The 22,574-nt window shown below is 38.3% G+C and overlaps 1 pseudogene; it reads left to right on the forward strand.

Moving 5' to 3' along the window:
• Nucleotides 1–1,119: 1,119 nt before the first annotated feature.
• On the forward strand, nt 1,120–2,624 carry LOC103664976 (annotated as a pseudogene).
• The last annotated feature ends 19,950 nt before the right edge of the window (nt 2,625–22,574 follow it).

Raw genomic sequence — 22,574 nt, forward strand, 5'->3', positions numbered from 1 at the left:
TTATTTGACACAGAGACAGCCAGTGAGAGATACAGCCAGTGAGAGAGAGACAAGCAGGGGGAGTGGGAGAAGAAGAAGCAGGCTCCCAGCAGAGGATCCTGATGTGGACCTCGATCCCAGGACTCTGGGATCACACCGTGAGCTGAAGGCAGGTGCTTAACGACTGAGCCACCCAGGTGCCCCATATTGCTTCTGATCAAAGAATTCTCTTCACAGCAGATGAAGTGTGACAGTGGGCTAGTCCTCATGAAATTCACTGGTCTCAACATGTTCTCCACCACCCAGAAGCAGCTGGCTTACTAGAAAGGTAAAATGGCTTTTTGAAGACTCAGTTACCATGCTAGCTGGATAACAGTACCTTGTAGGGCTGAGGCCGGATTTCCAGAATTCTGGCTATGTATGCTCTGAATCAGTGTCCAACGTGGTACTGTTTCTCCCGTAGCCAGGATTCATGGATCCAGGAATTAAGGGGTTGGGGGGCGCCTGGGTAGCACAGTCATTAAGCATCTGCCTTCGGCTCAGGGTGTGATCCCGGCATTCTGGGATCGAGCCCCACATCAGGCTCCTCCGCTGGGAGCCTGCTTCTTCCTCTCCCCTGCTGTGTTCCCTCTCTCGCTGGCTGTCTCTCTGTCACATAAATAAATAAAAAAATCTAAAAAAAAAACCCAAAAACAGGAATTAAGGGGTGGAATTTGGAGTATCATGGTTCACTATTACATCTAGCAACTCGCCAACAAAATTTTTGCTTCCTGTTCCTGTGACCTTATGTCCTGCTGGCCTAGAGATCTTAATTACAGAGGGAGAAATGCTACCACTAGGAGACACAACAATGATCCCATTGAACTGGAAGTTAAGACTGCCACCCAGCCACTGTTAGCTTCTTATGCCTCTGATTCAACAGGAAAAGAAAGTAGTTACTGTGCTGGCTGGGGTGATTGATCCTAGCTAATATAGACTCTGATATTTGGCTTCAGCCATTGGGTAAAAACTGTTGTCATTTACCATAGAAGACACAAGACTAGATAGAAGTAAGAATGGAATTAAGAATTCTCTCTTGGGGCTTGCCCTACGGAAGCCTGCGAGGGAGGGTGGTGACTGCTGCCTGGTCCCGTTGTCCCAATGCCCAGCACTAGCACAAGGCACAAGAGTTAGGAGAAGCCTCGGGAGATCATGGATGCCTTGGAAGATTATACTGAAGAAAGATATGGAGTATCTTCAATGATACAATCACAAGAAAAACCAGATCAAGTTTTGGTCCAGGTTAGTGACTTGACAGTACACAAAGCTGATGAACTTGTTTGGGTGAGTGCAAGGATTCATACAAGTAGAGCTAAAGGGAAGCAGTGTGTCTTCGTCCTATGTCAGCAACAGTTTAATGTCCAGGCACTTTTGGTGGTGGGAGACCGTGCAAGCAAGCAGATGGTTAAATTTGCTGCCAACATTAACAAAGACAGCACCATAGATGTAGAAGGTGTAGTGAGAAAAGCGAATCAGGAAATTGGAAGCTATACACAGCAAGACATAGAGTTGCATGTTCAAAAGATTTATGTGATCAGTTTGACTGAAGCCCTCCTGCCTCTGCAGCTGGATGATGCCATTGGTCCTGAGGGAGAAGGAGAAGAGGAAGGAAGAGCTACTATTAACCAGGATACAAGATTAGACAACAGAGTCATTGATCTTAGGACATCAACTGGTCAGGCAGTCTTCCGTCTCCAGTCTGGCATCTGCCATCTTTTCCAAGAAATTTTAATTAATAAGGGTTTTGTGGAGATCCAAACTCCTAAAATGATCTCAACTGCCAGTGAAGGAGAAGCCAATATATTTACTGTGTCAAATTTTTAAAATAATGCATACCTGGCCCACTCCCCACAGCTGTACAAGCAAATGTGTATTTGTGCTGATTTTGAGAAGGTTTTCCATATTGGACCAGTATTCAGAACTGAAGACTTGAATACTCACAGACATCTAACTGAATTTGTTGGTTTGGACATTGAAATGCTTTTAATTACCATTACCATGAAGTTGTGGAAGAAATTGCTGACACCTTAGTACAAATATTCAAAGGACTCCAAGAAAGGCTTCAAACTGAAACTCAGACAGTGAATAAACAATTCCCGTGTAAGCTATTCAAATTTTTGGAGTCAACTTTAAGACCTGAGTATTGTGAAGCATTGGCTATGCTTAGGGAAGCTGGAATTGAAATGGGAGATGAAGAAGATCTGAGTACACCAAATGAAAAACTTGTGTTGTTTGGTAAAGGAAAAATATGATACAGACTTTTATATTCTTGATAAATATCCATTGGCTGTAAGGCCTTTCTATACCATGCCTGACCCAAGAAATCCTAAACAGTCCAACTTTTATGATATGTTCATGAGAGGAGAAGAAATACAATCAGGAATTCAAAGAATACATGATCCTCAGCCCCTATCAGAGCAAGCTTTAGATCTTGGAATTGATTTGGAGAAAATGAAGGCATACATTGATTCCTTCCACATTGGAGCCCTCCTCATGCCAGCAGAGGCATTAGGTTGGAATGAGTGACGATGCCTTTTTTTGGGGGATTGTACAATGTTCTTGAGAACTCAGTGTTCCCTGGTGATCCCAAACAACTCACTCCTTAAAGAAAGCCGTGCTCTTTAAATTCTTTCCAGTAACCTACTGTTGATCAGGCTATCCCTTAGCTACTTAAAATATGCAGTGGAATAAATGTCTTATCTAGAGTGCCATGATTACTTTGGATTAATTCACCATAGGTTACTTTAAAAAAGATTTTTATAACTTTGGGCATGCTTTAGTAGGAAATGGTTGAACATTCTAATGAAAAATTCATATGGTTATGTTAAAAATTCATATCGCATTACTACAATAAATGTTAACAATTTTAAACAGTTAAAAAAAATTCTCTTTTGGACATGTTACAACCCAGAAGAAATATCAAGTGTGGATGTGTGTTTGGAGTCCACAGAGGAGATCAAGCTTCTAGATTCAGTTCTGCAAGTCACTGACATACCAATGATTTTGAAAGCCATGGGACTGGATGTGATCATGTAAGGAGAGCAAGATAGTGAAGATGACCCAGGACTAAGCCCCAGGACTCCAACATTCTGAGATCGAGGAAAGGAAGAGAAGGAGCCAGGGAAAGATAAAGAAACAGCAGGTATTATTGTAGGAAGAAAATGAAAGAAGTGTGGGACATAGAAGTTGCAAAGGGAGAGAATTTTAGAAAGCAAAACTGTCACCCAAACATGGATTCAGATAAGGAAAGAGAAGTGACCTGTAACTGGAGGACAAATTGGAGAACATTGCACACCTTGACAGGTGCGGGCTCAGCAGAACAGTGGAGGCAGAAGATGAATTGGAGTGAATTAGTTATTTCTTGCTGTGTAACACATTGCCACAAATTGATCAGCTTAAAACAATGCATATTTATTATCTCACAGCTTCCATGGGTCAGGAGTCTGGGCACAGGCTGGCTGAGTTTTCTGCCCAGGGTCTCACCAAGCTGCATTCAGGTGTCAGCCAGGGCTGTAACCTCATCCAGAGCTTCGCTCCTCTTCCAAGCTCAGTGCTTGTAGGTAGAATTGCATTCCTTGCAAACAGTAGGTCTGAGACTCAGTACCTAGAGGCTGCCCTCTGTTCCCTACAATGTTGCCTTCTCACAACATGGACTTTGCTTCTTATAGGCCAGCAGAATATTCTGGGTTTGAATCTCTGACTTTAGGAAAGGCCCAGTCCTCCTTTACAGACTGCTCCTTTTGGCTCAGCCCCACCCTGAATAATCTTACCCTTTAATTAATTCAAAATCAATTGATTAATGACCCAATCAGAGGAGTGAAATCCCACCATATTCATTCTCACTTATACTCACAGGAAGGAACTATGAGCATGTGTCACCAGGGGGGTGGAATTTTGCAGGGCCATATTAGAACTCTGCCTAGGACAAAGAAGGATTGAGAGGTTTGGAAAACACTGATTTAATAAACTGATGATACCTCTGTTCCATCCTGATTACCTTACCAAACACCTAACCCTCCTTATTGCTGATCTCTAGAACAACCCCAGGGGGCAAGTCATGTTATTAGTCCCATTTTACAAATGAGGAAATTGGGATTCAGAGGATTTAATGACTTCCCAAGGTCATGCTACTATAAGAGCACCAGGGTTCAAATTAGATCCACCCTCCACCAAAGTTTCCTTGTATGGTGTTGCCTTTTTGAAGACAGTTATTAATAAGCATTAAATGAAGTAAGTCTATGGCCAGGGCTCTTCAGGAATACAGTCATTCGTGTGATCTGCCAATTTCAAATGCTGGCCTCAACTTTGCTCCACCCTCCTTCTTTGGTCCACTCTCCATCCTTCATGGCTGTACCTTTCAGTTCTCCAACTTCTGCCACGTCTCTGGGATCAGCCTCTCTTTGTCACCTCTCCACTAGCATGGTTTACTATGCTCTCTCTCATACATGGATTACTATGACAGACATGAAAAGGTCTCCCTGGCCTCCAGGTCCTTTTAAAATGCAGCTGGACCAAAGAATCTTCTCTGGATACCATTTGGATTCCCTTTCCATCCTATCCAACATGCTTGCTCTGCTTGCCTCCAGAGCTACCAGTCCTTCCTGCCTGGCTGCTCTGGGGCATGTTTTATGCCTCAACCACCCACAGCCTTTGACCAGGAACCACTCCAGAACCTGAATTGTTAGTTGACCAGACAAACTAAGGGGAGCTAAATCATTCTGAGAGCGCTAGAGGCGGAATCTGTAAATACTTGCTCAAGCTTCCAGGGCCAACGTAAGTCCAGATCTGAACCCCCTGCTCCCCCATCATGGTTCCATTCTGAGACTGTATTGAGATGCCCTCTGTTCTTTCCTCCTCCTCCCCATGAAGCCCTTTTATTTGAACCAGCTCAAGGGGGAATAAACACCTACTCCACGTTTCCCAACACCCAGAAAGAGGACTCATGCTTAATTGTCAGCTCAAAACTAAATGTCTCTTGATAGCGTAAGGGGAAATGAGGGTATTGTTTAGTGGGTACAGAGTTTCAGTATGGGAAGATAAAAAAAGTCCTGGAGATGGACGGTAGTAATGGTTTCACAACAACATGAACGTACTTAATGCACTGAACTGCACACTTAAAAATAGTTAAAATGATAAATTTTATGTTATGTATATTTTACCACAGTTTATCAATAAATAAACAAATAAATAAATGTTCATTCTTGCTTTCTACATCTTTTCTCAACCAGCCCCTTCCTATCCTGTGCCATCCCTTACCACTTGCTCATAGTGACCCTCTTGTTGCTGGCCTCCCCTCTGAACTTATGGGCCTCCAAGCCTTTTCCTCTGCTCTTCCATCCACCTTGAAGCCAGACACATTCTACTTTAATTACTAACATATTCTTTAAGGCTCAGTTTAAGACATTTATTCCATGACACCTTCCTAAACTGTTTCACCTTGAAAAGTGACTTTCCCTTACTTAGAATTAATTACCTTAGCCTTTGTGCAGACTCTCTTTTACACTAACACAAACTTGCTTCTGTCTCATCTTGGATATGCACGTTCCACACATATCTGTGTGTGCCTGAAAACACTACAGTAAGAGTGTAAGCTTGCTGAGGGCAAGGATTTACTCCTGAATAATCTGCCAATTCCCACTCACTGAAGGTTTGCATATGGCTCACTCTGGGGAAACCCAAAAAAACATGGCTATGGTCTCAGTGCTCAAGGAACCTTTTAACAAAATTATTGTGATACAATATACAAAACAAAATTTGCCCTTTTAGTCATTTTAAGTGTACATTTCTGTGGCATTAAGTATTTCACCGCCATCTCCAGAACTTATTCGTCTTCCCAAACTGAATCTCTACACCTATCAAGCAAAAATTCTGCATCCCTTCTTCCTCATTCTATTTTCTGTCTCTATGAGTTTGACTAAGTACCTTATATAAGTAGAGTCATACAATACTTGTCCTTTGTGACTGGCTTATTTCATTTAGCATAATGTCTTCAAGGTTCATCCATGTTGTAGCATGTGTCAGAATTTTCTTTCTTTTAAAGGGCAAATAATGTCCCAATGTATGGAAATACATTTCATTTTCCATTCTTTCTACTTTTTCTGATTGTGAGTAATGCTGCTACAAATATGTACAAATATCTGTTAGAGTCCCTGCTTTCAATTCTTAGAAGTAGAATTGCTGGATCATATGTTAATACTACAATTAGTTTTTTGAGATCAAGAATCCTCTAAGTACCCAAGGAGACAGAGCCAGCATGTATGAAACCTTCAAGACTAAATAGCAGAAAGAACTTTCTAATTGGTCCCAGAACCTGGTAGCCATGCAAACCTTGATTCTACCACAGGGGTGACCTTGAGCACATACCTTAAACAGGAACCCATCAATACAAGTTCAGTCTATATAAAATATTCTTTTTTCCATTCCAAGATTCATATTGCCCTCACATTTCAGCATCTCTAAAATCAGCATGTGTTGTATTTGGTGGTATACCATATTTTAATGGGAACATTTTTTTCCCTATAGAGGGACATAAAAGAACAGTGATTCTTCTTACAAATGGTGGATCCTTAGGCTCCAAATACAGCACCAGGTAGATGAAAACAGATAGTATCCTAAGCATGGATAACTTTCCCTTTCCTTCATTAGGTTGTACAGTAATGACTGTACAAATGTAACCAAAGGTCAAGAAAAGAAAGACCATGAAGGGTTTGATCCACTAGGGAGGTTTTCTTGGACGAGAAAGTATTTGAACTTAACCATTCAGGATGGATAACTCATGATAAACTAAGGATAGAGGGGAAAGCATTTGATAGAGGAGAGCCTAGCAGATCAAAGGCAAGGAGATAAGAACGATTAAATCCTAATTAAGCATGGGTAGGAGAAAGGAATATTTTCATGGGTATTAGCTTAATCAAATTTCTGAAGTGAGATAAATGAAATAAGTCAAAGAAAGACAAATACTGTAAGATCTCTCTAATACGTCGAATTAAAAAAAAAAGATGAAAATGAGCTCATAGATACCAAGACTAGATTGGTGACAGGTGCAGGTGGGTGAAATGGATGAAGGGGATCAAAAGTTACGAACTTCCAGTTATAAAGTAAATAAGTCACAGGATGTAATGTACAGAATGTAACTATAATTAATAATACTGTGCTACATCTTTGAAAGTTGCTAAGAGAGTAGATTTAAAAGTCCTCATCACAAGAAAAATAAATTTGCAAATGTACAGCAGCTGATGTTAACCAGACTTTTGTGGCGATCATTTCACAATAAAACAAAATTTCTTTTCTTTTCTTTTCTTTTCTTTTCTTTTCTTTTTTCTTTTCTTTTCTTTCTTTTCTTTTCTTTTCTTTTCTTTTTTTCTTTTTTTACAGAGAGAGAGCTGGGAGAGAATGGCGGAGGGAGAGGGAGAGAATCTTAAGCACGCTACACTCTCAGCCTGGAGCCCGGCGTGGGACTTGATCTCATGATCCTGAGATCATGACCTGAGTGAAATCAAGAATCAGACACTTAACCAACTGATCCACCCAGGTGCCCCCAACAAAATTTTTGAAAAAAAAAAAAGAGAAAGAAAAAAGAAATCAACAGTAAATAAACAAATAATTCAATTAGAAAATAGCAAAGATTTGAACAGACATTTCACCAAAGAAGATATATAGATGTATATAGATGACAAATAAGTACATGAAAAGTTGCTCAACATTATTAGTCATTAGGGAAATGAAAAATAAAACCACAATGAGGTATCTGAGATAATACTATACACTAATTAAAACAGCTTAAATTTAAAAAAATAATGAAAATACCAAATACCAGCAAGGAGGTGGAGATACTGGCTCTCTCAGACATTTCTGCTGGAAATGTAGAATGGTGAAGCCTCTCTGGATAACAGCTTTGCACTTTCTTATCAAATAAAACATACAGTTACCATAGGGGGCAGCAACTGCCCTCATCAGCCTTTATCCCAGAACAATGAAAACATGTCCACACACAAACCTGCACACAAATGTTCAGAGTAACCTTATCTGTGATGACCAAACCTGCAAACAGCCCAAAGGTCCTTGGAAGCATGAATGGCTAGACTAAAGTACATCTGTACGCTGGGACACTATTCGGCAATAAAAAGGAATGCTTGAATCAATCACATAGGCTTTATGCTGAATGAAAAAAGCCAATCTTAGAAGATTACATTACATACTGCATGATTCCATTTATATAACCTTAAGGGGATGACCAAAGTGTAGAGATATAAATATATATATAGTGGTTTCTAGGGAACAGGGTTGGGGAGGGTATGCAGGTAATATGACAATAAAGAGGTAGGGTGAGAGAGTTGCTTTGTGGGGATAAAACAGTTCAGAATGTGCTTATGGTAGTGGTTACATGAATTTATACATGACATAAAAATGCATAGAATTATATATATACACACACACACACACGAACATACATAAGTGGGTACAGGTAAAAACTGGTGACATCTGCTTAAGATCTCTAGTCTAGTTAACCATATGATGTCAATTTCCTGGCTTTGTTGTCACACTACAGTCATGCAAGATGTTTCTATTGGGGGAAGATAAGAGAAGAGTACTAGGACTCTGTATGATTTTTGCAAATTTCTGTGAGGCTATAATTATTTCAAGATAAAGTTTTCTCTTTTTAAAGATTTTATTTCTAAGTAATCTCTACACTCTACACAGCCTTATGATCAAGAGTCACATGCTTTACTGACTGAGCCAGCCAGCATCCCCAAAATAAAAATTTTTGAAAAAAATTTTGAAAAATCTAGAAGCTAATTACCAGATAATCAAGACTCTCTAAAGTATACCAAGATCCTTTGAGTCAAGGACTATCTCATGAAGAAGTGATATCTTCCCGGAAACTCCAGAGAAAAGATTGCTCTTCATGTAAGCTTTATCAGTTTCTGCTGAAGCAATGCCTTCTGCGTTGGTCCAAAGTCTTCCCACTGGAAGTAGGAACTTCCTACCTACCAATCCTAGTATTGGTAAGAGTCATTGACAATAGGCCTTGAGAGGCTAGAAGAAGAGAAAGGGAGGACCTGGAGATGTATGGATGGGGATGTGACTGTGTAAGTGTAATGTGTGTGTGCGTGTGTGTGTGTGTGTGTGCGTGTTCATGCATGAATATGTGGAGGTTATGGGGGAGGGAGTTGCTGAGAAAGAAGTTACCAGTTACTTATTTTCCTCAGAGTTGGCTCCAGGTAGACAACGGCTGGACTGATCCAAGATTACAAATTCAGTCCCTTGGGGCTGACTTAGTTTTTTCACAAAGCTATGAATGTTCTCTTACCCCACTGGATCCAAAGGGTCCTGGGAATAGAACTAGAGCGGATCCACACTAGTCCTTTGATAACCCACAGTATAGGTGTGTGATCTACTATCACAGGGGAACATTCCCGGTGAGATGGAAAATTGGACTTCTGAGTCATATAGGACTAGACTTGAATTCCAACCTTAATGCTCACTAGCTGTGGGCCAGGAGCACTTGATTTAACTTCTCTGGGCCAGAGCATTACACTAGTCAAGATCAGTTCATATTTTTTTAACATGTTCTATGTGTAAGGCACTACGCAAAACACTCACCTACCTCATAATTTTCCTTTAAGATTTTATTTATTTATTTGACAGAGAGTGAGAGAGCACAAGCAGGGGGAGCAGCAGAGGGAGAGGAGAAGCAGGGAACAAACACAATGTGGGCTTCGATCTCAGGACCCTGGGATCATGCCCTGAGCCGAAGGCAGACACTTAACCAACTTAGCCACTCAGGCAGCCCCTCATAACTTTCTTGAATAATTTAAATGAGGTTATAAATCTTAAATTGCCTGGCAGAATACACATATCAAGAAAGCAATGGATAAACTCTGCACTTAAATATTATCTCTAATATTGCAGTAACCAAGATGAAAAAGGAAGCATACTTCTCATTTGAGATTGGTACAATCTCTGAAAATATGCTGATTTTCAAATGGTGAAACAAGCTCAACTAACACCTAGAGTCATTAAGTGTGCTCTGCCCTGGACATTAGTCATGATCCCTGAAAATTTCAGCACAAAGAATCCATGTGTTTGCTGGCGCATGTATTGAAGTTGGATTTTCCCTTAAGATACTCAAAAGAGTAAGTCGTTCCCTTAGTGTTAGCAACTTAGAAAACACAGAGCTATTTCCTTTCATCTAACTATGCAGTGATGTATCAGCCAAAGTAAATACAAAGAATATAGTTAAGTAAAAATGCAAGGAACATCAATGAGATGTAGACTTGAAATAAGTCAAATTACTTAAGTAAAGTTTTGGCTGAGTTGTGGAGTAAAATGCCAAATAAGATCTGATGCTGATTCATGATCTATGACATAGGAGAAGGGCTGATTTGGAGGAATTTTGTAACAGATGGCTGCTAATTTAGGACTTTAATCCTCCTCAGACTTGGTAAATATGAATCCAGGGTATGCTGACTTCTGCATGCTAATGTTTTGTCCTTGCTTTTAGCCTGGAGGCTGGGGTGTGCCTTCAAACACCCCCTTGAGGGTGGTGGTGTGTTGGTGAAGGTGATGGTTATGGTGATGGTGATGATAATAGTGATGGTGATGGTGGTGGTGATAGTGACATACATGTGTTTGTGTATTAGTTATTACCAGCACCTTAGACTGAGACAAACGACATGCTTAACTCTCATTAAAAAGGATCCCAATAGACAACTACAAAATACCAACTTAAACAGATGAAATTCAGAGATTTTCAAGAAGGTCTTCTCCTTCAAATGTTCTATCCCTTCCCCTACCTCTTTCATCTTCCCTGGAGCTCAATGAAATCTTTGAATTTCCAAGTTTAATTTTGCATTATAGTTTTTATGAAACCCAACATATGTTTTCAAAGGCCATTTGCAGCCACCTTGACTTGGGCTTGACTGTTTCTCCATCTGGAGGGAAATAAGATAAATGCATAATTACATAAGGACCCCCATTTTCCACTTTGCCCCATGTCACTTTATTCTGTGGAGGTACAGACATGGTCTTTTGGGAGAACATTTGAAATCAAATACATCTGTTTGAATTCATTTTGCACGTAGAAGTTCCAAGCCCTAAGTAAAATGGAAAAACTAATTTTTTGTGGTTTTGAAAGCAAGTAAAATGGCCCAAATCACTTATGTTTCTTAATCCCTAGTGTGACCACTAGGTTGCCGATGTTCCATGGGAGTCTTTTCCAAATCAGTTACTTCCATAATTCGGTTTTTTAATCTTCTTCCTCAGTTTTTCCTTCAGCATAGTTGTTGGGTCTCAAATGTCTGGATACATTTTAAATATCTGATCCCAACTAAATCTATTGGCAAGTACCTGCTCCCAATTTGTTTTTTAAGTTACATTTTAGACCCTTTAGCCTAAAGAGAAAACACCTGGAAAGCCAGCAAGTCTTAGAAATTCATTGAGAGAGAGAGAGAGAGAGAGAGAGAGAGAAATTCATTGAGAAGCTTAAAAAGTAATTCAAATGAGCTCTTTTCCTAAGCTGAGGTTTAATTAACCAATGTTAATTCTCAAAAAAAAAAAAAAAAACACAAAAACCAAACTCATTCCAACGGTCCAGAGTGCAAGTACACTGAGGTTTACATACTAAATGCTTGAAAGAAGCTTTACACTACAACTGCTTTTCCCTCTCACTTTTAGGAAAGACAAAACAGACAAACAAGCAAAAACCCAGGGGAAAATTATGTAATTGCTGGGATTTTATAAGGGGAATTAGGAAGGAAAAAAATACATTTTTAGGGAATTTTCTAGCATCCATACACAATAAGCACAATCTCGTGTACCTTCTACTGTTTTATTCACAGGGCTTTATAAAGAGAGCTGCTGCTCAGAACAAGAACCACCAAGGAATCACAAAAATCTTCAAACATGAAACAAAAGTCTACTGATGCGTAGCAAATCAATCTTCATCGATTCATTTAATATATGACTCTTGAATGACTCCTATGTTCCAGGCCAAGGGCTAGGTGCTCAGGATAGAGATGTCGTTTTTTGTGTTTTTTTTTGTTTTTTTGTGGGGCTGGTTCGGCATACTGCCAGGCTCTTGTCTTCTCTCTGGTCTAGTCCTGAGATAATTACTGAACAGCTCTATTTTGGTACTGCAAACTCAGGCTGTTTTAAATTGAAATCATTACCTCCTAAAATACCCTTCTTCTTTTGTCTTGCAAGTAACAAAAATGCGTTAAAAAGTAGTTTAAGAAAAATGGGTTATCCTAAGGATACAAAGGAAATCTTGTAAAACCCAAGGACAAGAAGCATAGTTGAGCCCCATGAAGAACAAGCACCTGGAAATGGAAAACATCTAAAACCAGGGCAGTCCTGCCCTTTTCCATTTTTCTCTCTGGCAACCCATAGTTCTCTTGTCCCTGCTTCTTCTTTTAATTTCTCTGTCTCTCCCTTTCTCTTCCTCTTTGTCTGTCTGTCTCTCTCTTCCATCTTTCTTTGTTTCTCAATGCAAAAGAATAGCTGCTACTCCTTTCCCAAAATGTTGTGTTCTCCCAGTTCAAGTTCTAACTGAGGCTATTCAGTGACTCCAGTTTTGACTCGATATTTTGGAGAGAAAAATCCTATTGAATAGCTCAGTTATGAAGCTAAATATATGCATACTTATGTAGGATAGATAGATGGATAGATGATAGATAGGTAGATAGATAGATAGATAGATAGATAGATAGATAGATAGATGTAGGAGATATGTATATATCTCTTTATAGGACACGTATGATATATATTTATATATAGATCACATATCTATATCTATCTATATATCTATATCTATATCTATATCTATATCTATCTATATCTATCTATCTAACCTAGGGCACCATTTTCCAGACCCGATAGTATACTGGTTGAAGCACTTACTATTTGTATGCTCCTAATCAAATCACTTACCTCCCTGTGTTTTACTTTCTTTGTCTATAAAATAGTACAATAACAGTGTATATCACATAAAATTGCTATGAGAATTAAATGAGATGATGCATATGAGAAATTAGTCACAGTCTGAGCACAGAATATGCCATAACAAAATGTTATTTGTCGCTATTATTCTAAGATTATTTTGAGTCAATTGTTTGGCAGTTGCCTGAACACATTTTCAAGGAAACATTATACATGGTTGTTGGATTCCCTGTTCTGGATATCCAGTCAAAGCTTTAAAACTCAAGTACTCTCAGGTCCCACCAGCCCATTAAAAATTATGCTTCATTATATCAATATTTTATCTAGCTCAATGTTCCATCTGTGTAACTGCATAATGATATAGCCCAACACATTCTCTTTAAATTCTCCTCTAGTTTATTTTTATAGAAGATTCCAGATATTTCAAATGTAGTCACCAACATCCCTCTTCTGCTTGTTGAGTCAAGTTCCTGATTTGATGGCTATACACTGTAAATCTATCTGTGGTCATAAGAAAGAATCTTGTCATTACACTTCTATGGACACATACACTCATGAAGAACACTTCTGTCTTATCAAGGATGACATCTGTTTATGTCCCCACATTACCAATGTTTACCCCATTCCAGATGTAAAATGGTTCTGACATCCCCTCAGCGCTTACTGCTTCAGAGCCACATGGGTTTTCACACATACATGGAGAGAACTTACATAATGATTATGGTACAAGCTTTAGAATCAGATTGTCCATTAAGACCCCCTGCCATCACAAACTAGTTGTGTGACACTGATCCTCATAGAGACGTGATTAAGATTAAATAAGGTAATGTATCTAAAGCCTTGAAAATTTCTAGCTTCTAGAAATGACAAAATAGTTTATACTAGACTAACTCTGCCAACATCAATTATAAATTTTGAACAAAAGATAGAATATAACCATTTGGAGCCACTGGAGAAGAAACAAAAGAAGCAGAAACTGGAGAAGAGTCACCTCTTAAAAAAAAAAAAAGACAAGATGAGATCCACATTTATCCAATTTTTTCCGTGTGGGCACTCCTTCACAGTCTACATGAGGAGTAGAGCTCAAGCAAAGGCCACAGTCTTATTGTGCTAAAAAGCCAGAGATCGTAGTTTGAAACTGCCACAGTGGCTAAAAATTAAGGGGGGACAAAATCCCATAAAAGAAAGATTCACATGGGGGATTAATTACCTGTCAGAGTAGAACTCTAAATTTTTACAAGAATATAATCCAATCTAGAATGTCTATACCATGTCATTCACAGTGTCCAATACACAATCAAAATTACTAGACATTAAAAGAAGTAGGAAAATATAATCCATAGTCAAGAGAAAAAGAAGTCAATGAAGCAGATTCACAAATGTCCTAAAGTTAGCAAATAATAGATACGTGAAAAAATTTGCGGAAAAAGTTGGATATACAGATGAAGAGTTAGATGATTTGGGAAGAGAAACAGAAATTCTAAAATAATCAACCTCCCAGAATTGAAAATTGAATATCTGAAAAAATTTTTAAAGATTTTATTTATTAATTTGACAGAGAGAGACAGCCAGCGAGAGAGGGAACACAAGCAGGGGGAGTGGGAGAGGAAGAAGCAGTCTCCTAGCAGAGGAGCCTGATGTGGGGCTCGATCCCAGAATGCTGGGATCACGCCCTGAGCTGAAGGCAGACACTTAAGGACTGCATCACCCAGGCGCCCCTAAATATCTGAAAATTTTAAGAAATATTCACAATGCAGACTATTTCAAGATCAATGACGTGTTTTGTTTTGTTTTTTGGTTTTTTTTAGATTTTATTTATTTATTTGGCAGAGAAAGACAGCGAGAGAGGGAACACAAGCAAGGGGAGTGTGAGAGGGAGAAGCAGGTTTCCCGCTGAGCAGAGAGCCCAATGAGGAGCTCGATCCCAGCTGGGATCATGACCTGAGCCAAAGGCAGACACTTAATGGCTGAGCCACCCAGGCGCCCCAAGATCAATGACTTTGAAGACAAATCATTTCAATAGAAATTATCCAAACTGAAGAACTAGAAATGTGATCTAAAAACAACAAGAACAACAAACCACTGAACAGAGCCAAAATGACATTTGAGGTTGTATCAAGAAATCTAGCCTATGTATAATTGGAGTTCCAGAAGGAGAAAAAAAAGAAAATGGGACAGAAAAGGTATTTGAAAAGATGTTAGCCAAATGTTTTCCAAATTTGATTAAGAATATCAATCACTATGTAAAGATGAGCGTGTCCTAAGTGGGATAAATTCAAACAAATCACACCTGAGCACCTCATTGTCAAATTGTCAAAAACTAATGATAAAGAAAAAAAAATCATAAGACAGACAGAGAAAAAAAGAAATAATTGGTGATCAACAGAAAGTGGAAAGTGGTATCTTTAAAGTGCTGAAAGAAAAATGTAAATTCTAAAAGTATATGCCCATGAAAACATGTTTAAACACGAAGGTAAAATAAAAACATTTTCAGATTTTAAAAAGCTGAATTTTTCCAGCAAAGTACGAGAGTATAGAAAATGCTTACTAAAGGAAGTTTATTTAGCTGAGGAGAAATGATACAAGATAGAAATCTGTATCTATAGGAAGGAATTAGAACATGTGAAATCATAAATATGTGCATAAATAAAAAAGACGATCTTTTCTCTTAAATTTTCTAAATCGTAATTGATTATAAAGCAAAAAATAATAACAAAGTTTTGTGGGGGTTATAACATATATGGCAGTAAAATATATGACAATAATAGCACAAAAAGATTAAGTGAGATTATTCTGTTATATGGTTCTTCTTATTTAATACTTGAAGTAGTATATATTATTTGAAACTAGACTGTGAAAAGTTAAAAATCCATATTATAATCCATAAGTAACCAAAAAATATAGAGCTACAAAGCTAATAAAGGAGATAGAACAAAATACTAAAAAATACTCAACTCAAAGGGGGAAAAAAGAGGAACAGAAAAAAACACAGGAGATAAATAGAAAACAAATAGTAACATGGTAGAATTAAACCCAACCATATCAATACTTTTATTAAATGAACTATGCATCCCGATTAAAAAGCATTGATTATCACACAGGATAAGAATCAAGTACTGGCATGCAGGTGGCTCAGTCCGTTAAGCGTCTGACATCAGCTCAGTTCATGATCTCAGGATCCTGGGATCAAGCCCCATATCAGGCACTGTGCTCAGTAAGGAGTCTGCCTATCCCTCTCCCTCGGCCCTCCTCCCCACCTCACCCCCACTCATGTGCGCACGCTCTCTCTCACTTTCTCTCATAAATAAATAAAATCTTTTAAAAAATTATGGTGACTAACATAACATAATAAAAAAATAAATTTAAAAAATTAAATTAAAATTTAAAAAAAGAAGCAAGCACCAATTACATGCTCATTATAAGGGACACATTTTATATATAAGGACACATTTGAACATAAAATGTTGGAAAAGATACACTATGCAAATAAGGAAGCTGATGTGGTTATATTAATATCAGACAATGTAGATGTCAAGTGGAGAAGCATTACTGGAAATATAGAGGAGTATTATCATTATAAACGGGTTTATTCATCAAGACAAAAAAATCCTCCTGAGCATCTAATAATAGATTCTCAACATACTTGAAGCAAAAATAATAGAGATAAAGAGAAAAATGTTGGGCACTTTAACTCCACTCTCTCAGTAATTTACAGAACAAGTTAAACAAAAATGTGAATAGGGATATAGACGACTTTAATAATACTATTAGTCACCCTCATTTAATTGTAGTGTTTTATATAAAATGCTATATCTGATAATACACATTTTTAAAAATGCAAATGAAACATTCACCTAAATAGACCATATCCCATAAAACAAGTTGCAATAAATTTTAAAAGATTGACATCATAGAGACTTACGTTAGAAAATAAGAACAATATGATATCTAGAAAATCCCAAATACTTAGAAAGTAACCAACGCTATTTCTAAATAATCTATACATCCATAAAGAAACCACAAGAGAATTAAGTTGAATGATAATTAAAACACAAGATATCGACATTTGTGTAAAGTAGATGGCTCCTATTCACCAGTTCTTCATACCCTGTAGAGGACACCGTGGTTGCTTCCCCAACATCTACCACCATTCTCTTAATAAATACTTGATTTTCCTGTTATCTCACCTCATGCATCTGAGGATTTTGTATAAAACTGGTTCCCATGAGAGTCCAGAGATGGGGCATAAAGTTTACAATATGTTAATTAACACATTCCCATCTTTGGTCAAGATAATAGTTTAGACAAGGACATGACTCAATCTGGGCCAACAGGTAAAAATAAATTCAATTTAAAATGACACAAATGATAAGGAAACTTGCTATATCTCACACTAATAGGTCTAGCTGTAATTCAATTCCAGAGTTGGTTAATTCAACAACTCAATGATATTGTCAAGGACACAATTGTCTTTCAATTTTTGTTTTTGTCATCTTCATAGTGTTCTTATCACATTGTAGTTTATCCTATGCAGGCAAGATAATATTCAAAAGAAAGAAAACAATCATTTCTTCCTTGTGTGTTTCCCTTTAAGAATTGAAGAAAACTTTCCTAGAACCTCCTCTGCAGATTTCTATTTATTCTGCATTGGCCAGAATTGCACTTGGACCAATGTTGGTTTTCCCCATGGAGCTAGGGCCTAGCTCCTTACAAGCACAGAGAATGTGGGAAAAGTAAGCCAGATCAGTCTTTTAGTGAGGAAGAGGAGGAGGACCAACTTTTGGGTAGAAACCAATAATATCTGCTACTCTGTATGATACCATTAAATACTGCACCAGGCTGAAACAGCTCAGAAATGTCACCTTTAAAGTATTTTATGTAATTGTATTGGATGGTGTGTCATAGGGTTTTAAGAAGTTGAAGTGTGCATTAAGAAGGGATTTTTAGGGGCGCCTGGGTGGCACAGCGGTTAAGCGTCTGCCTTCGGCTCAGGGCGTGATCCCGGCGCTGTGGGATCGAGCCCCACATCGGGCTCCTCTGCTATGAGCCTGCTTCTTCCTCTCCCACTCCCCCTGCTTGTGTTCCCTCTCTCGCTGGCTGTCTCTATCTCTGTCGAATAAATAAATAAAAATCTTTAAAAAAAAAAAAAAAAAGAAGGGATTTTTATTAGGTGGATGTTAGGGGTGGAGAAAGAAGGATCCAGGATGGGAGACAGTATGTGTAAAGGCACAGAGACTTCAAAGAGAAAAGCATGTTCAGGGAATTTCAAGTGCTATAATTTAGCATGCCTGCAGTGAAGAATGAAAGCAGGGAGCAGAGGTAGATATGGCTAGATAGGTAGGCAGGGGCTAGATCACTCTGCTAGGGAGTTTGGACTCCATCCTATGGGAATGAGAGTGCCATGTTGGATGGGTATTTTATTTTATTTATTTTATTTTTTTTTAAAGATTTTATTTATTTATTTGACAGAGATAGAGACAGCCAGCGAGAGAGGGAACACAAGCAGGGGGAGTGGGAGAGGAAGAAGCAGGCTCCCAGCAGAAGAGCCCGATGTGGGGCTCGATCCCACAATGCCGGGATCACGCCCTGAGCCGAAGGCAGGCGCTTAACCACTGTGCCACCCAGGCGCCCCTGGATGGGTATTTTAGAAAACTCACACTGGTAGTCATGTGGAAGAGGAGTGAGTCTGAAGGATGGGTGGTCAATGAGGAAACCCTCCCAACAGATCAGGAAGGAGGTGGGGGTGAAGTATGTGGCTAAAGAGGAGTGGAGAGTTGAGGGATATGTAGTAGGAGAATCAACAGAATTTAATGGCCAACGAAGTTAGAATGGCATAGAGCTGCCTGACATCGGAAGCAGAGGTTTCACAAAAAAAGTAGTGGGATTTTATTTTAACTCTATTTTTTCTTCTATAAGATGGACTAAAAACATTTGTTGGAGCTTGTGGTCCAGTAAAAGATTGCATCATGACTGGCAGAGTTGACCTTAACATCATGGGACTTGGGACAAAACTCTTGACAAAATTGTGAAGTTTAACTTCCAATGTCTTTAATGTCCTCTTCCTGTTTTGTGGCATTCCCAGGAAGCACCTATATAACCATCCAATTACTATTTTTTGAGCATGTATTCTTATAAATGTCATCTTATAAAACAGAACTTACCATACAACACCAGTATCTCAAGTCGAGAGAGATGGTACAGTATCTGCAAAGATGTTGGTCCAAAATTCCTCCACCTCTGACTGTACGTGCCATTACTCCCATCAAGAGAGGGAGTCTATTTCCCGTTCTCTGGCATTACAACTTGTTATGACCAATAAAATGCAGCAGAAATGGTACATGAGTTCTGGAGCCTAGACCCTGAGAGGCCTTGCTTTCTTGGATTTCTGTGCTATGTGTTAAGAATTCTGACAAATCTGCTGGAGAGACCACACAGAAAGACAAAGTCCCAGTCAGCCCCCTTGCTGTTCCAGCTGTCCCACCAGAGGTTCTAGCCATGGAGGTGACACTAACTTGGATCATCCGACCCGATCAATCCTCCAGATGACTGTTACTTATGAACAACCCCAAGTGAGACCAACCAAAGTACTGTCCAGTTTAGCCAGGACCACATTTCAGAATTGTAGGTAAATAAATAGTAATTATTTTAGGCTACTAAATTTTGGGGTAGTTTATTATACTACTGATAAATAACTGATAAAGGAAGTAAAGATATTAATTTTAAATGTAGCAAAGCTAGGATTTTAAGGACTAAATACAGATCTGGTCACATTTTTTTCCTAAAGAGAATCAGAAAGAGGGCTATGTCTATGCAAATGAATTAGTCTATTACTTAGCACTAATCTATTTATGGCCAAGTGTGTGATGGTTGCTACCTAGAGCATACAAAGTAGAAGGCATAGAGCTTGCAACTTGGTAAAGGAAACCATATTCACACAAGAAGACAACACACCATATAATAATTTGTGATATTGAAATCTAGGCAGTGGGACAAGTCAATATGTTATATATCTCAGGCAGATATCCCACAGTGTTTCAAGTAGGTAATCAGGGAAGACACAAACCTATTAGAGAGTTGGGAGATGAGCCATCTGGGTTTTCCTTTTTTTTTTTTTTAAGATTTATTTATTTATTTTGAGAGAGAGAGCGAGAGCAGGGGGAGGGGTAGAGAGAGAGGCAAAAGGAGAGAGAGAAAGCTAAGCAGACTTCCTGTTGAGCTCAGAGCCAAAAGTCAGATTTGATCTCACGACCCTGAGATCATGACCTGAGCTGAAATCAAGAGTCAGACACTCAACAAACTGAGCCACTCGGGCACTCATGGGTCTTATTTATTTAAACCACACAAGAGTCAGGTCTGACCTGTGCCATCCTTTGCAAATGAAACTGTGATGGACATTGATTCCTCCAGAAATGACTAAAATACATGGTTTGGAAGGTCCTTGCCATTTTTTCCTGGCAAGTTTCTTCTTCTATATATGAGTTTATCTACGGTTAATGATTCTTATAAGGAAGTTTAAGCTTGAAGAAAGAAAGTCCATAAGTAACCTGTAGCTAGACTCGGTTCCAGAGAGTGAGCCAAGGAGCATGAACAAATGTATCTCATCAAACAAAGCTTCCGCCTGTTTTCAAACTATAAAGCTACAATTACTACGGTGATCAAGACAATGCAAGATGCATGTAAGGAGTCACATGGTTCAATAAAACAGAATGGAAAGTCAAGAAATAAACTCTCACACTTTTGGGCGAAGTTGCCCAAGTAATTCAATGATGAAGGGATACTTTTTCAACAGATATTGCTGGGACAACTAGATATGTATATGCCAAAAAAAAATGACATTAAACCCTTACTTCACACCATACACAAAAATCAACTCAAAATGGAATATTGACCTAAATGTCAAAGTTTAAACTATAAAACTTCTAGAAAAAAACATAGGAAGAAATCTCTGTGACTTTGAGTTAGGCAAAGACTACTTAGATATGACACCAAAAGTATGATCACAATTTATTTCATATATTAGACTTTGTAAAAATTAATAACTTTTGCTTTCAAAAGAGACCATTAAGAAAATGAAAATATGACATGGACTGGGAGAAAAGAATTACAAACCACATATATAATAAAAAACTTCTATCTAGAATATATAAAGAATTCTTACAACTCAATAACAAGAAGACAAACAACCCAATTTTAAAATAGATAAAATATTTCAGTAGATATTTTACCAAAGAAGAAATATAAGTAGATAATGAACCTATGAAAAGACCTGCAAGCCCACTAAAATATCTATAATTTTAAAAGGAGAGCCAATACCATGGATCCATAATAGAACTTACATGAATCTCAAAAACTTATGCTAAGTGAAAGAAAAGTCCAGACAGAGTGATGCTATTGATATGAAATGTCTAGAAATTGCCAATCTATAGAGCCAGAAAGATTACCCATCATCTAGGGCTGGGACGGAAGCCAGCACTGACTGTAGATGGGCACAAGGGGACTTTTTGCAGTGATGGAAACATTCCAAAACTGGATCCTAGTGACGGCTGCACAACTTTATAACTTTAGAAAAATAAAACAAAACATAACATTGAATTGTGCACTTACAATGGGTGAATTTAAAGGTATGTAAATTATATTTCAGTAATGTTATTTTTTAAATAGAAAAAAATGATAAAGAGAAAATAAAAGAAACTCTGAGCAACAGGTACATGAAAGTTCATGAGATAGGTCATGTGAAAAGTGCACCGTGATGTTTTAAGCCAGATGTGAATTGTAACAATAATAATGACGATATGGGATGTTGCGATTGCAGAAAACAAATTTTTAAATATATCAACTTCAGGTGAATTTAGCAACCAAAAGAGTTTAAGTTAGACATAAAGAGGACTTTAAAAACTTTAAAAAATTTTGTTGTTAAATCCTATACGGTTTTTAAAAATATCCCAATCACCATCCAGTGCCATCTTAAAATAGTTTTAACTTCATCTTGACTTCTCAGATTCCAGAGACGATGAGAGAAGTGAGAGCCAACCAAGTCTGTTTTCCTGCTTTATGGTTTTAGAGTCCTTCAGCCATCATCAGAAACAGATGGCTTCAAATATGTTGCTTTTCCCTCCTCTTCGCATTTATTCCCATGTCCAGATTTCTGCATTACTGGTATATTTGGTGTGTTTTTTATGCTCGTTAGTCTTTTTTTTCCTGTTCAGCTAGCCTGGGGTCCAGTATAATTGCATAGGAACCTGATGAAGCTTCCTCTGGACGGTGGACATGTGGGAAAGCAGGAGGATGCAGTGCAGGGCAAGGAAAATGCAGGAAGAAGGCAGGGAAATTCCCAAGCCCAACTCCCAGCCATTTTTCTGGGGTCTGGCTACTACCTTTCCCTGGGAAATTTATTTTTTTACCCAAAATCTTCTCCTTAATCATTCTACTTAGAGACACCCAAGGATGACTGACAGAGGGATTTCTGTTGAATCCTTCACCTTCTTTCAAATGGAACAAGCATCTAAGGACAAAGAAAAATTGTTAGTGTCCATATATCACTTTTTAATTTTATTTTAAAATAAAATAGCACACTATGCTTTTAGCTATATGGCATCCTGGAAAAGGCAAAACTATGG

Source organism: Ursus maritimus, unplaced genomic scaffold (genome assembly GCF_017311325.1).
Source record: "Ursus maritimus isolate PB19 unplaced genomic scaffold, ASM1731132v1 scaffold_30, whole genome shotgun sequence".
NCBI classification, from domain to species: domain Eukaryota; kingdom Metazoa; phylum Chordata; class Mammalia; order Carnivora; family Ursidae; genus Ursus; species Ursus maritimus.